Source organism: Castor canadensis, chromosome 1 (genome assembly GCF_047511655.1).
Source record: "Castor canadensis chromosome 1, mCasCan1.hap1v2, whole genome shotgun sequence".
NCBI lineage: Eukaryota > Metazoa > Chordata > Mammalia > Rodentia > Castoridae > Castor > Castor canadensis.
In genome coordinates this window covers 105,419,593-105,430,687 of record NC_133386.1, presented here as the reverse complement: position 1 = coordinate 105,430,687, position 11,095 = coordinate 105,419,593, and the positions used below count along the sequence as shown (strand labels likewise).

General features: G+C 41.1%; 1 long non-coding RNA gene across 1 annotated transcript; it reads right to left on the bottom strand.

The window, feature by feature from the left end:
* Positions 1 to 943: 943 nt before the first annotated feature.
* Positions 944 to 10,749, bottom strand: LOC141420804 (uncharacterized). Its single transcript, XR_012445455.1, has 4 exons — positions 10,632 to 10,749; positions 8,718 to 8,924; positions 6,013 to 6,082; positions 944 to 1,909 (listed from the first exon to the last, which is right to left on the bottom strand). It is a non-coding gene; the product is annotated as an uncharacterized lncRNA (long non-coding RNA).
* Between the last annotated feature and the right edge of the window lie 346 nt (positions 10,750 to 11,095).

The window sequence follows — 11,095 nt, the reverse complement described above, 5'->3', positions numbered from 1 at the left end:
GTAAAATAACATCTCTCAGGAGCTTGGTCAATGTCTTCTACACAAACGGACAATGAGGCAAATCCTGTAATGTGCCAGCTCCAGCAGCACAGGGATAATGGTACAACTGGATACATTTCTCTTCAAAGCATTTGACAGTGGCTCCAAAGTGTTTAGAAAATGCACATCGCCAGATGGGAATAAAGGAGAGAAGTCTCTTTATGAAACCTTGAAAAAGAACATTCAAATGTAGGTGTCAGAAGGATGAGACAACTATCTTAGTAGTAAAACAATTTGAATCTACAAATAAAGAACCAGTTAAAACTACTGAAAACCTATGAGACTAACCTCAGTGCTTCATAAATCACTAACTCAATCTAGCAAGTCAGCATTTCATGTCCTTATACCTACCTTGTCAAAAACATACACTTGACATTTTTTTAAAAAATATTTGGTAATATAGCTTTTTTTAAGTTGAACATTATTTTAACAGTTTTTAGGTCCTATCAAAAGAGATAGAGGAGTATATTATTTGTAAGAGATAATAGGAGTATATCATTTGTAAGTCCTACAAATAGTTAACAAAGGACAAGACAAACTCACAAACATGCACACTCACACACAAAAACCTCATACACATACACTTGCACACACATATACACTCACACAGTCACATTCACACAATACACTCACACACCCCACACACTAACACATGCACTCACACACACTCACATACACACTCTCACATACATACACATACTCTCACACAAACTACTACACATACACACTCACACACTCACATACACACACAAAGGTCAGATACTGTCTCATACATACACACCCACTGACACCTGACATTTGTGGCTCATCATTCTGAGCATCCAATTGGAGATTTCAAGAAGAGACATTTGTCACATTAATGGATTAATTTTAATAGCATTTTATATTGATCAGTTGGCTCAACTCTAAAGGGATATACAAACACTTGGGCTGATGAATAGGGTCTTCCAAACTCACACTATTGCATGGATGTGGAATAAGGGTGTCCACTCCAAGTGTGGACCTGGAATGGCAGCACCTCCAGGAACAATGCACCCGTTCATGGGAATAAAACAAACAAAACTAATACACTTTTGTGTTACACTAAGGAAAAAATAACTACAACTCAGGCCAAAGAATTTCGAAAGATCTCTTTTTTAAAAGAAATTTTACTCAGAACACAGTAACACCATAATTACAGCTCTATGATCCAGAATATGTACATTCCCAAAGTGAATTTAACACATCATTCTTGTTGGAGCAGAGAAGCAGTGGGATCATCAGATTGGCTCTGAACATGCTTTAAAATCCACTTGGCAAAGCTGATTCCAGAGCAACTTAGCGAGGGTTCCAAGCCTGGCAATGTGAGTTAGTGCTCTAGAGGGAGTGCAGCCCTTACCTAAAACTCCTTCTTTATGTTGGCTAGTTCCTTGCTGAGCTCCAGGATTGTGAGAACAAGGTCCTACCTGGACAAGGACAGGTACACAGGGCTGTCAGTCCCTTGGAGGCATTAGTCATCCAGTGGGAGTCATCCAGTGGTGCCTCTACTCCTCACTGCAGTCACTACACTTGCAGAAATAGTCATGAGGCTGCTGTATCCTGATGCCCTTCAGTAGCAGCATACTTCTGGCAGTGAGCTGCCAGGATGATGGGCCAGAATCAATCAAGGTCCTCCTTATATGTGTAGAATTCCTTCTTCTGCAGACCCTGTACAGGGGTTCAAGGTCAGGGACTTGATGGCCATCAAGCCCAGGTGGTTGAGCATGGCCACCATGCCCACACAGGCCTTGCTCATGGCAAACAGTAGGGCATCCTGTTGTGTGCCAGGTTCTGTTCTTGAATTGCAGCTCTCTCACCTCTAAGTGCTCATTGTCCACCAACAGCTGCAGTGCTTTCAGGGGGAGAGGAGGATAAGAGAGGATAAGGGGGTGGATATGATCAAAGTACATTATATGCATGTATGGAAATCTCACAACAAAACCTTTCTGTACAATTAATATATGCAATAAAGAATAAAAAATAAAATACCTGGAAGAAATGCCAGGGATGTATTTCAGAACTAAAGCACTTGTCTGGCACATGTGAGTCCCTGTATTAAATTTCCAGACCACAAAAAAACTTGGCATTGAAAATTAAAATGAGCGAAATTAGCCAGGTGCAATGGCTCACACTTGTAAACCCAGCTACTCGGGAGGTGACTATCATGAGGCTCACAGTTGGAAGTCAGCCCAGGCAAAAAAGTAGGTGAGATCCCACTTCATCCAATAAAAGTTGGGAGTGGTGGCACACATTATGAGAATCTTGGTCCAGGCCGACTTGGGCAGAAAAGTGAGACTCTATTTGGCATCATCCTTAACTTCTATACCCAATAAATTCCAGTAGCAGTGTTCATCAAGTGTTGGCAACAGAAAATGTCTCCTAGGGCAGGTCATGTCCCAGATGAGAAAAACTGCTTAACTAAGAAGTCACAATAGACTATAGACATTTCACATTGGCATCATTTCCATTTTAGCTGTCCTTTTGCACTCTGTTGAGTCTCTCATTTACTAACAGTTGTGGCACAGAGTGTTCGATGTTAGTCACAAACCTGTCTTCTTCTTCTGGGGCCACAAATAAACTGTATTTCCCAGTCTTTCTCAAAGAAGTTGTGGCCTGTGACTATATTGTAACCAATGAGTGAAATGATCACTTCCACACTGAGCTCCTAAAACCTCTGAAACTTCACTCTCTCCACGTTCCTTCTACATTCTTGGAAGTCTTGGGTTGGAAATGACAGAACCACCTTGTGGAAGGGGGTCTGGATCCCAGAACTGCTAATTGGAGGTGCAGCACTTGAATAGACATACCCTTCTTGAAAGTGGAAATAAAAAGAAGTATCCTCTACCATGTTTATACTACTGAGACTGTTGGGTTCAGGTAACACAGCAGCTACTGTTTTTCCTCACCTGCCCTCTACTTTCTACTTCTGTCCTCACAGTGAATGCTCCTTTATCCTCACTCTTTATTATTCACCTTTTTATTAGGTACTGGGGCTTGGACTTAGGGCCTCATTTTTACTAGGCAGGCACTCTACCACTTCAGTCACTCCACCACTCCTGCTTTGTGTTGGATATTTTCAAACTAGGATATCACAAACTATTTGCCTGGGGCTGGCTTTGGACCTTGATATTTCTGATCTCTGCCTCCTGAGTACTGGGATTACAAGCATGAAGTGCCTGGCTCCCTTGCTATTCTTGTAACTATTTTTTTCTGTTATGCTTGCCTTGTTTATGGCTTGTGCTTACCTTTTAACTTTCATGACTGTGTAGAAAAAAACAAACCCAGACTCAAACTCATTTTCTCCTACTATACAACACAGATCACTTCTGACACCTGATGTGTGGGAGTTTCTCTCCACACATAAACAAGCAAGCAAGCAATTCTGAACAAGTATGTCCTCTAATTCAATGCCAACTTAACACTACCTACCTGGTGCCAGCATCAGATTCCAGAGGTTGAGGGCTCAGTCCCCAAGACTGACCCCTATGTCCAATTCAATTCAGATGTCAGTCACAAGCCCCAGGTTGTTTACTCTGTGGTGTGTGTGGCTATGCATTGGGCTTTCCACAACCCTCTTTTTGATTTCCATGAATGTAACTGACTCACAGAATTCAAGGAAACACATTTAATAATTTATTATAAAGAGTATTACAAAGGATACAGATGAAGAAACACATCAGGCAGATAAAGGAGAAAGTGGTAAAGAGCTTCCATGGCCTTTCTGGGTGTGCCATCCTCCATTAACATCCATGTGGTCAGCTGTCTGGACTATCCAGATGCTGTCTTTTTGGATTTTTATGGACACTTCATTGCATACACATGGATAACATGTAGAAATGTGATTGGACATAGGCTGATCACATGTTTGATGGATGAGTGGGGAACCCACCAAGGCCTGTCTATTCAGATGCCTGAGCCTCTCTATGTGGCCTGCCTTCTTCAGGACATTTGAAATGGGGATCTCGTGACATGCTATCAAATATGGAAGGTCAGAGAATATCTTTATGGCCAAGCTACAAAACAAAACAAAAAGGCAGGGGGAATGTATAGCTTTATTTTCTATGAACTGTCTTGGGGAGGGAGTTATGAGCCAGGAACTATGTATGAAATCATATATACATAAATGTCAAATGACCTTACTGGATTCCTAGTATGTCCAAATACCCTTAATTTCCTTTCTTATCTCCAACTCTTCTATTTCTTTCATATTTACATAATGAAGGACATCTACTTTACCACAAAACAAATACAAGTTTCCTTTACTTAAAGATGTGAGTAAAAGATTAAATGTTTTACAGGTTTCTGTGACTAACCTAAATGTACAGAAATGCAAATTATCTCCTTATGTCTAAGTAAGTTGTTGGTATTGCAGAACTTTCAAGAATCCATGAAAAGAAGCTGCTACAGCTTAGAACCAAATAATCTTTGCTGTCAAGCACAATCTAATTTTTCCACTGAGTTCTTAATGATAAACAACCTGGTGTTTAGATTTGTACTTACCAATTCCTCCCTTACATTTATATATTCTTATGGTTTGTCTTTATAAAATGGGTACCATAGTTGGACATAATTGTCCATGTATATAATTCTAGCTACTTAGGAGGCAGAGATTGGGAGGAATTTGGTTCAAGGTCTGCTCAGTCAAAAAGGTCCCAAGACCCCATCTCAACCAACAGCTAGGTATGGTGGTATGTTTCTGTAATTCCAAAATTACATGGGAAGTGTAAATAGGAGAATGTTGGTGCAAGGAGCCTGGGCATAAATAAAATCTTATTTGAAAAGTAACTAACACAGACTCCTGGTGTTGTGACTCAAGTGGAAGAGCACCTGACTAGCAAAGCACAAAGCCCTGACATCAAATCCAGGTACTGCCAAAAAACAAAAATGGGTAGCATGAATTTTAAATTATAACTGTATAATATATTTTTAGTGCCTAATTTTCAAGGAAGATAGTTCTGAGACTGATCCCAAATTTCAAGCTTTATGGGGAGAAATCTTTAGAAAAATTTTATGAGAAACTAACATTTTCTGCTTGGCAATATAAAATTTAAACTATAAAAAATATACTATGTAAATATATAGGTATTATATGCAAATATATATATATATAAATTTATCTATGCATTATATATAGCTGTATATGACTACTCATATATATTATGTAAATATGAACTAGATTTAACTGAGTTTAAAAGATTTGGCTACAACCTCCTAATCACAAGCATATATTTGGTTTCAAATTCACCTGTTTCCTTTGCGACTTCATATCTTTATTGTGGCAATGTCTGAGTTATTACTGGTGTGAAACTCACATTTTAAATTTAAGTGTTAAATGATGAACAGCTTGCACATGGGAGACTATTACAGCATATAACACAGTGTAACAAAGTCAGGCTCACATCTGTACTGTTTCAGTTTCCTGTACTTGGGGGTTGTGGGATGCACATAAGTTCCTGTTTATGCAAGCTCATGCTCAGTTTTAATGCAGTTGGGTCACTTTCTTTAACAACATCAACAAAAGGATCATGAAAATCTACTCACAAACAGCCCAGACCCATCTCTCCTGAGCCCCTCTCCTTTCTTTCTAGCTCATGGCTACAACCTTGTCATGAACACCACTGCTTTGTTCGTTCACACAGAATATGTGACTGTCTCCCACATATGGATGACTCCCCAACTGTCTTCAGATTAGACCAGACCTCTTGGGTTTAAGTAGCCCCATCCTATCCGTTGTTTCCTACCAATTACCTACTGGCTCCTAGGCTTGAGCCTGAGGCAGGGACCTGCACTGTTCCAAATGAGTCACACTTTGCCATGCCTTTATGCACTTGTCCAGGCTAGTCTGTACAGAGCAACCGCCCTGCCCCTCACTTCACCAGTCAATTCCTTTCACAGTGAGTAAAGACTTCACTTCCCAGACCCTTCCCTTCCTTGGCATTCCTAAGGCATGCTCACCTTCATCTCAAGACTGTAGACCGTCCTGAAACCTCTGGAAGAGAGGGACTGTGACTTGGAAGCAACCAACCTGGTAGGTGTCAAAGACATGAACTCAGTAACATTCTATGAGAATCACTGAGCTGAGCTCAAGCTTTTTTATCTAAGATATAACATAAACAGTTCACATAACATTTAATAAGGTGTACTCAAAACAAGGAACTGTGCTAAGGGTAGGGAATGTGGACAATATGAAGAATAGTCCTCAAATTCCTCAACTAACTATGCAGACTACACAGCAACATTGACTGTAATAACAAGAGTACACAGAGAGCTCCAAGGAGGTAGGCAACTCATGCTTAAAGAGTCATGAAAAACCTCTTTGGGTTAGGTTTCAAATGATTCAGGAGAATTTCTTCATTAAGGACATGGAATATTCATAACCATGGTGTTCAGGTATGAAAGTATGGGAACTTAATGTTATTTTCCTTTAACTCGAAAAATTAAATGTACTTGTCTGGTGGAGTGCCTCAAGCAGTAAAAGCACCCTGAGTTCAAACCCTAGTGCTGCCAAAAAGAAAAAAATAAAATACACTTTAAAACTAAGAAATTGAACTGAAGGTCCAACACAGTGGTAGAGCACTTCCCTGGCATGTGTGAGGTCCAGGGTTTGATCCCCAACACCTCCTCAAAAAGCCAGTTTTCTTACTTTCATATTAAGTAAACACTGCAATACCTGTTTCTAGGGGTGGGGAGGTGATTGAGATCTGAATTCAGGACTTCAGCTTGCAAAGCAAGCACTCCACTGCCTGATGCACACCACCAGTCTGTTTTGTCTGGTTATTTTGTAACTATTTGCCCAGGGCTGGATTTGAACCAAGATCCTTCTGATCTCAGCCTCCTAATCCTCTTGGCTGAGATTACAGGTGTGAGCCACTGGCAAGAGGCTATACAATGGGCAAAGGCTTCTCAATATCTTCACGTAAAAGGCTCCTCTGAGGAGTAGCATGTAAAGTGGTTCAAATGGCAAAAAATCTGCCTAGCAATAAAAGGTCCTAAATTCAAACCCCAGAGCTTCCACCAATAAAATAAAATAAAATAATTACAAAGAGAAACAGGACTTTCAAATGGCTTAAGTGTGAAGATACTGTGGGGATCTATCTACAGCACATACCCAGAATGAACTTGGTCAGCAACACCACAGCCATGGCCTTGTCTAGACATAACTGCCCCGCTCAACCCCCAGTACCCCCAGGTTCACAATGAGCCACATTTCCTGTAGGTAATTGCATGGCTTTACTGCACCCCCTCACCACTCCCTCTTCATGCTCATGGCACTTGCTGCCCATCATCTGTGCCCCACATGCACACTGATAGGTCGCATTGGCTGCAGACCAGATCCAGCCAGGGCAAGCAGGAAACTCCTGGGTCTCCACTGCTCTAATGAAGAAGGAAATCAGATTTGGGGAAGGGACATTTCCAAGTCTGTCTTCCTTGGGAATTCACCCTCAGCCAGTGTTTCCTTGTACTTTCTGGTAACACTTTTAATGAAAGGTTAGAACTTCAATACACTAAAATTTCTCTGTTTAACCTACAGTGCAATTTCATTTTCATTAGTGGACCCAACTAATAGGAATGTCCTCAGATCCTATGATCAAGGAAATGGGAATGTGTACTATTAACGTTTCTATCCTGTTATTATAAATAAGAGATATGCCTTCAATGTATCAATGGCTGAAAGTAACCTAAAAGCACACATTCATTTGTGTGTGTATTGGGGAGGTACATAGGTTTTAACTCAGGACTTTAAAGTTGTAAAGCAGGCATTCTACACTTGAGCCATACCTCCAGTCTATTTTTCTCTGGTTATTTTCATCACAAGGTCACATGAACTATTTGCCCATGCTGGCAACTTCCAGTTCAATGGAATCACTGTGATATCACCTGGTAGAAAAATTCCTTCTTTTGGATCTAAGACTCAAGGCTGGGCATGGTGGCTCACACCTGGAATCCTGACTATTAGTAATGTGGAGATCATGAGGATTGCAGTTCGAGGTGAGCCTAGGAAAAGGTTAGCAAGGTCCCATTTCAACCAGTGGCATGCATCTGTCTTCTCATGCTACATGGGGAGACATCAATAGGAGGACAGAGTCTCAGGTTGGCCTGGGCAAAAAGGGAGACCCTATCTCAAAAACTAAAGCAGGTCGGAGGCTTAGCTCAATGGTAGAGCATCTGCCTAGCAACTGTCAAAGACCTGATCATGTTCATCCTTTGTACCACCAAAAAAAAAAGGCAAACAAAAACCTAACCAATGTAAAAATATTTGCTGTGGCTCAAGTGATAGAATATCTGCCTAGCCATGCAAGGCCCTGACTACAACCTCCAGGACCACCAAACTAAGACCTGTAGGGCAACTACCAAGGCAGTGGAAGTAGGAGGATTGCAGTTTGAGGCCAATCTGGGCAAAGGATATTGAGACCCTGTCTCAAAAACAAGCTGGAAGCCAGGTGCTGGTGACTTACTCCATAATTCTACAGAGGCTGAAATTAGGAGAGGCTGAGATTAGGAGAATTGTGGCTGCAGGACATCCAGGGCAAGAAAGTTTGTGAGACCCTGTCTTAAGGAAAAATGCTGGGTATGGTGGCTTACAACTGTCATACCAGGGATAGCGGGAACCTTAATAGAGGAATATCATGGTCCAGGCTGGCCTGAGCAAAAATACTTACCTCAGAAATAACCACAACGAAAAGGAATGGAGACATCGTTCATCTGGTAGAGTGCCTGCCTAGCAAGTGTGAAGTCCTGAGTTCAAATCCCAGTGAAGAAAAAGAAATACCAAGCAAACAAAGCTGGGTGTGGTAGCACATCCCTTGGTCCCAGTTACTCAGGAGGCAGAGGATCAGAGCCGGCCTGAGGAAACGACGAGACCTTTTCTGAAAAACAAACAAAATATAAGGACCAAGAGCCTGGGTTAAGTTGTAGAAGTTTTGAGTTCAATCCCTAGTATAACCAAAAAGAAAAACAAAAAGACAACAAAAACCTAAGACCTCTAAACCAGCAGAGCACATTGTCAAGAGAACAAGAAGCAAAAATTTTGCCAGTAGCTGACAAGGGGTAATAGGGACAGGTAGAATTTCCATTTCCATCCCTTAAGTCTTGGCAATGGGAGACATTCCACCACCTATTGGATAGAGACAGCCTCCTGTAGAAATTTTTCCTTATCCAACAAAGTTCTGTCTCTGTTTTTTTTTTTTTTTTTTTTTTGGTGGTACTCGAGTTTGAAATTAAGGTCTCATGCTTGCTAGGCAGGCACCCTACCACTTGAGCCGATTTGACAGCCCTTTTTTGTGTTGGCTATTTTTGAGATAGAGTCTCCTAAACTAGTGGCATGGAACTGCTTTGAACCTCAGTCTTCCTGATCTCTGCCTCCTGACTAACTAGGATTACAGATATGAACATTGGCGCCCAGCTGTCTCTGAATTATCAAAAGGCCATTACTATATTCAAGATGGTAAGGAACATGTTAAGATTATAAACTCCATGAGCATGGGCTGTTGCCACAAGTAATTTGCAGGTAAGGGAGTTTCTTGACCAGTAACCATGCTGTACAGAATACCACGAGGATAGGTAAGTCACTGGGTTATGTCCACAGATACAGCTTGGGCAGAAGCAGTATCTATAGGGAAGGCAAATTTTTTTCTTTATTGATATATTCATATGTGCATACATTGTTTGGGTCATTTCTCCCCCCTGCTTACCAACCCCTCCCTCTCCCAGCCACCCCCCTTTGCTTCCAGGAAGAACCTGCTCTGCCCTTTCCTCCAATTTTGTTGAAGACATAAGCAATAATAAGAAAGACAAAGCATTTTCGCTCTGTATAGGAGAGCTATACAGAGAGATTCCTAGTATTGATTCCATGTATAAGTGTATTACAACCTGAGTTGATTCATGTCTACCTGACCTCTTCACTACTTCCCGTTCACCGTCCCATATTGACCTCTGTCACTTTAAGTTTACTGTATTAGCTCCTCTGCAGTGGGGACATCAAATTCTTTCAAGTTTTGGGTTTCTTACCTATCCCCATACCTCCCGTATGTGCTCTCCCTTTATCATGTGACCCAAGTTCAACCACATTGCTGTATTTGCCATAGGTCTAAAGTCTGAATATAAGAGACAACATATGATTTTTGGTCATCTGAGCCTGGGTAACTTTGCTCAGGACGATGTTCTTGAATTCCATCCATTACTTGCGAATGATAAGATTTTCTTCTTCTTCACGGTTGAGTAAAATTCCATTGTGTATAAATACTACATTTTCTTGATCCATTCGTCAGTAGTGCAGCATCTTGGCTGTTTCCATAACTTGGCTATTGTGAATAGTGTTGTAATAAACATAGGTGTGCAGGTGCCTCTCAAGTAACCTGAGTCACATTCCTTTGGGTATATCCCTAGGAGTGGGATTGCTGGATCATATGGCAGATCTATGTTTAGTTTTTTAAGAAGCCTCCATATTGTTTTCCTGAGTGGTTGCACTAGCTTGCATTCCCACCAGCAGTGTATGAGGGTTCCAGAAGGCAAATTTTTATGCAAAGGAAGTTTCTTTTTCAGTAACAACACTGCTACATCCATCATCAACTTACCACAAGGTAGTAGACCCAATCACTCCAGGGAATGTGTCTTATCAGGGGTTCAATGCTTGTTTCTCCTCACTCAGAATGATGTTCTCCAATTCCATCCATTTACCAGCGAATGATAACATTTTGTTCTTCTTCATGGCTACATAAAATTTCATTGTGTATTTAAATGTCATTAAACAAAGATCTCTTTAAGAAGAAAGAAGTAACAAAGCAGAAGGAATATGTAGTCCCTATCACCACCCATCCATGGAAGGACCAAGATTCTCACCTCAGCAAGCTGCCTTCAACTCCTGCAATGCCACCCCTGTACCTTGGACCCTGTGTATGTGCCATCCAGGGATATGAATGTAGGGCCACCCTGCCCTTGTCCTCATCCTTCCTCAATTCTCTTCCCTCTACTTTTACCTTCCTATAAAAGGGGCCTTACTTTTCAGATTGTCATCAACCCAGAGTATACTTTTTTCTAA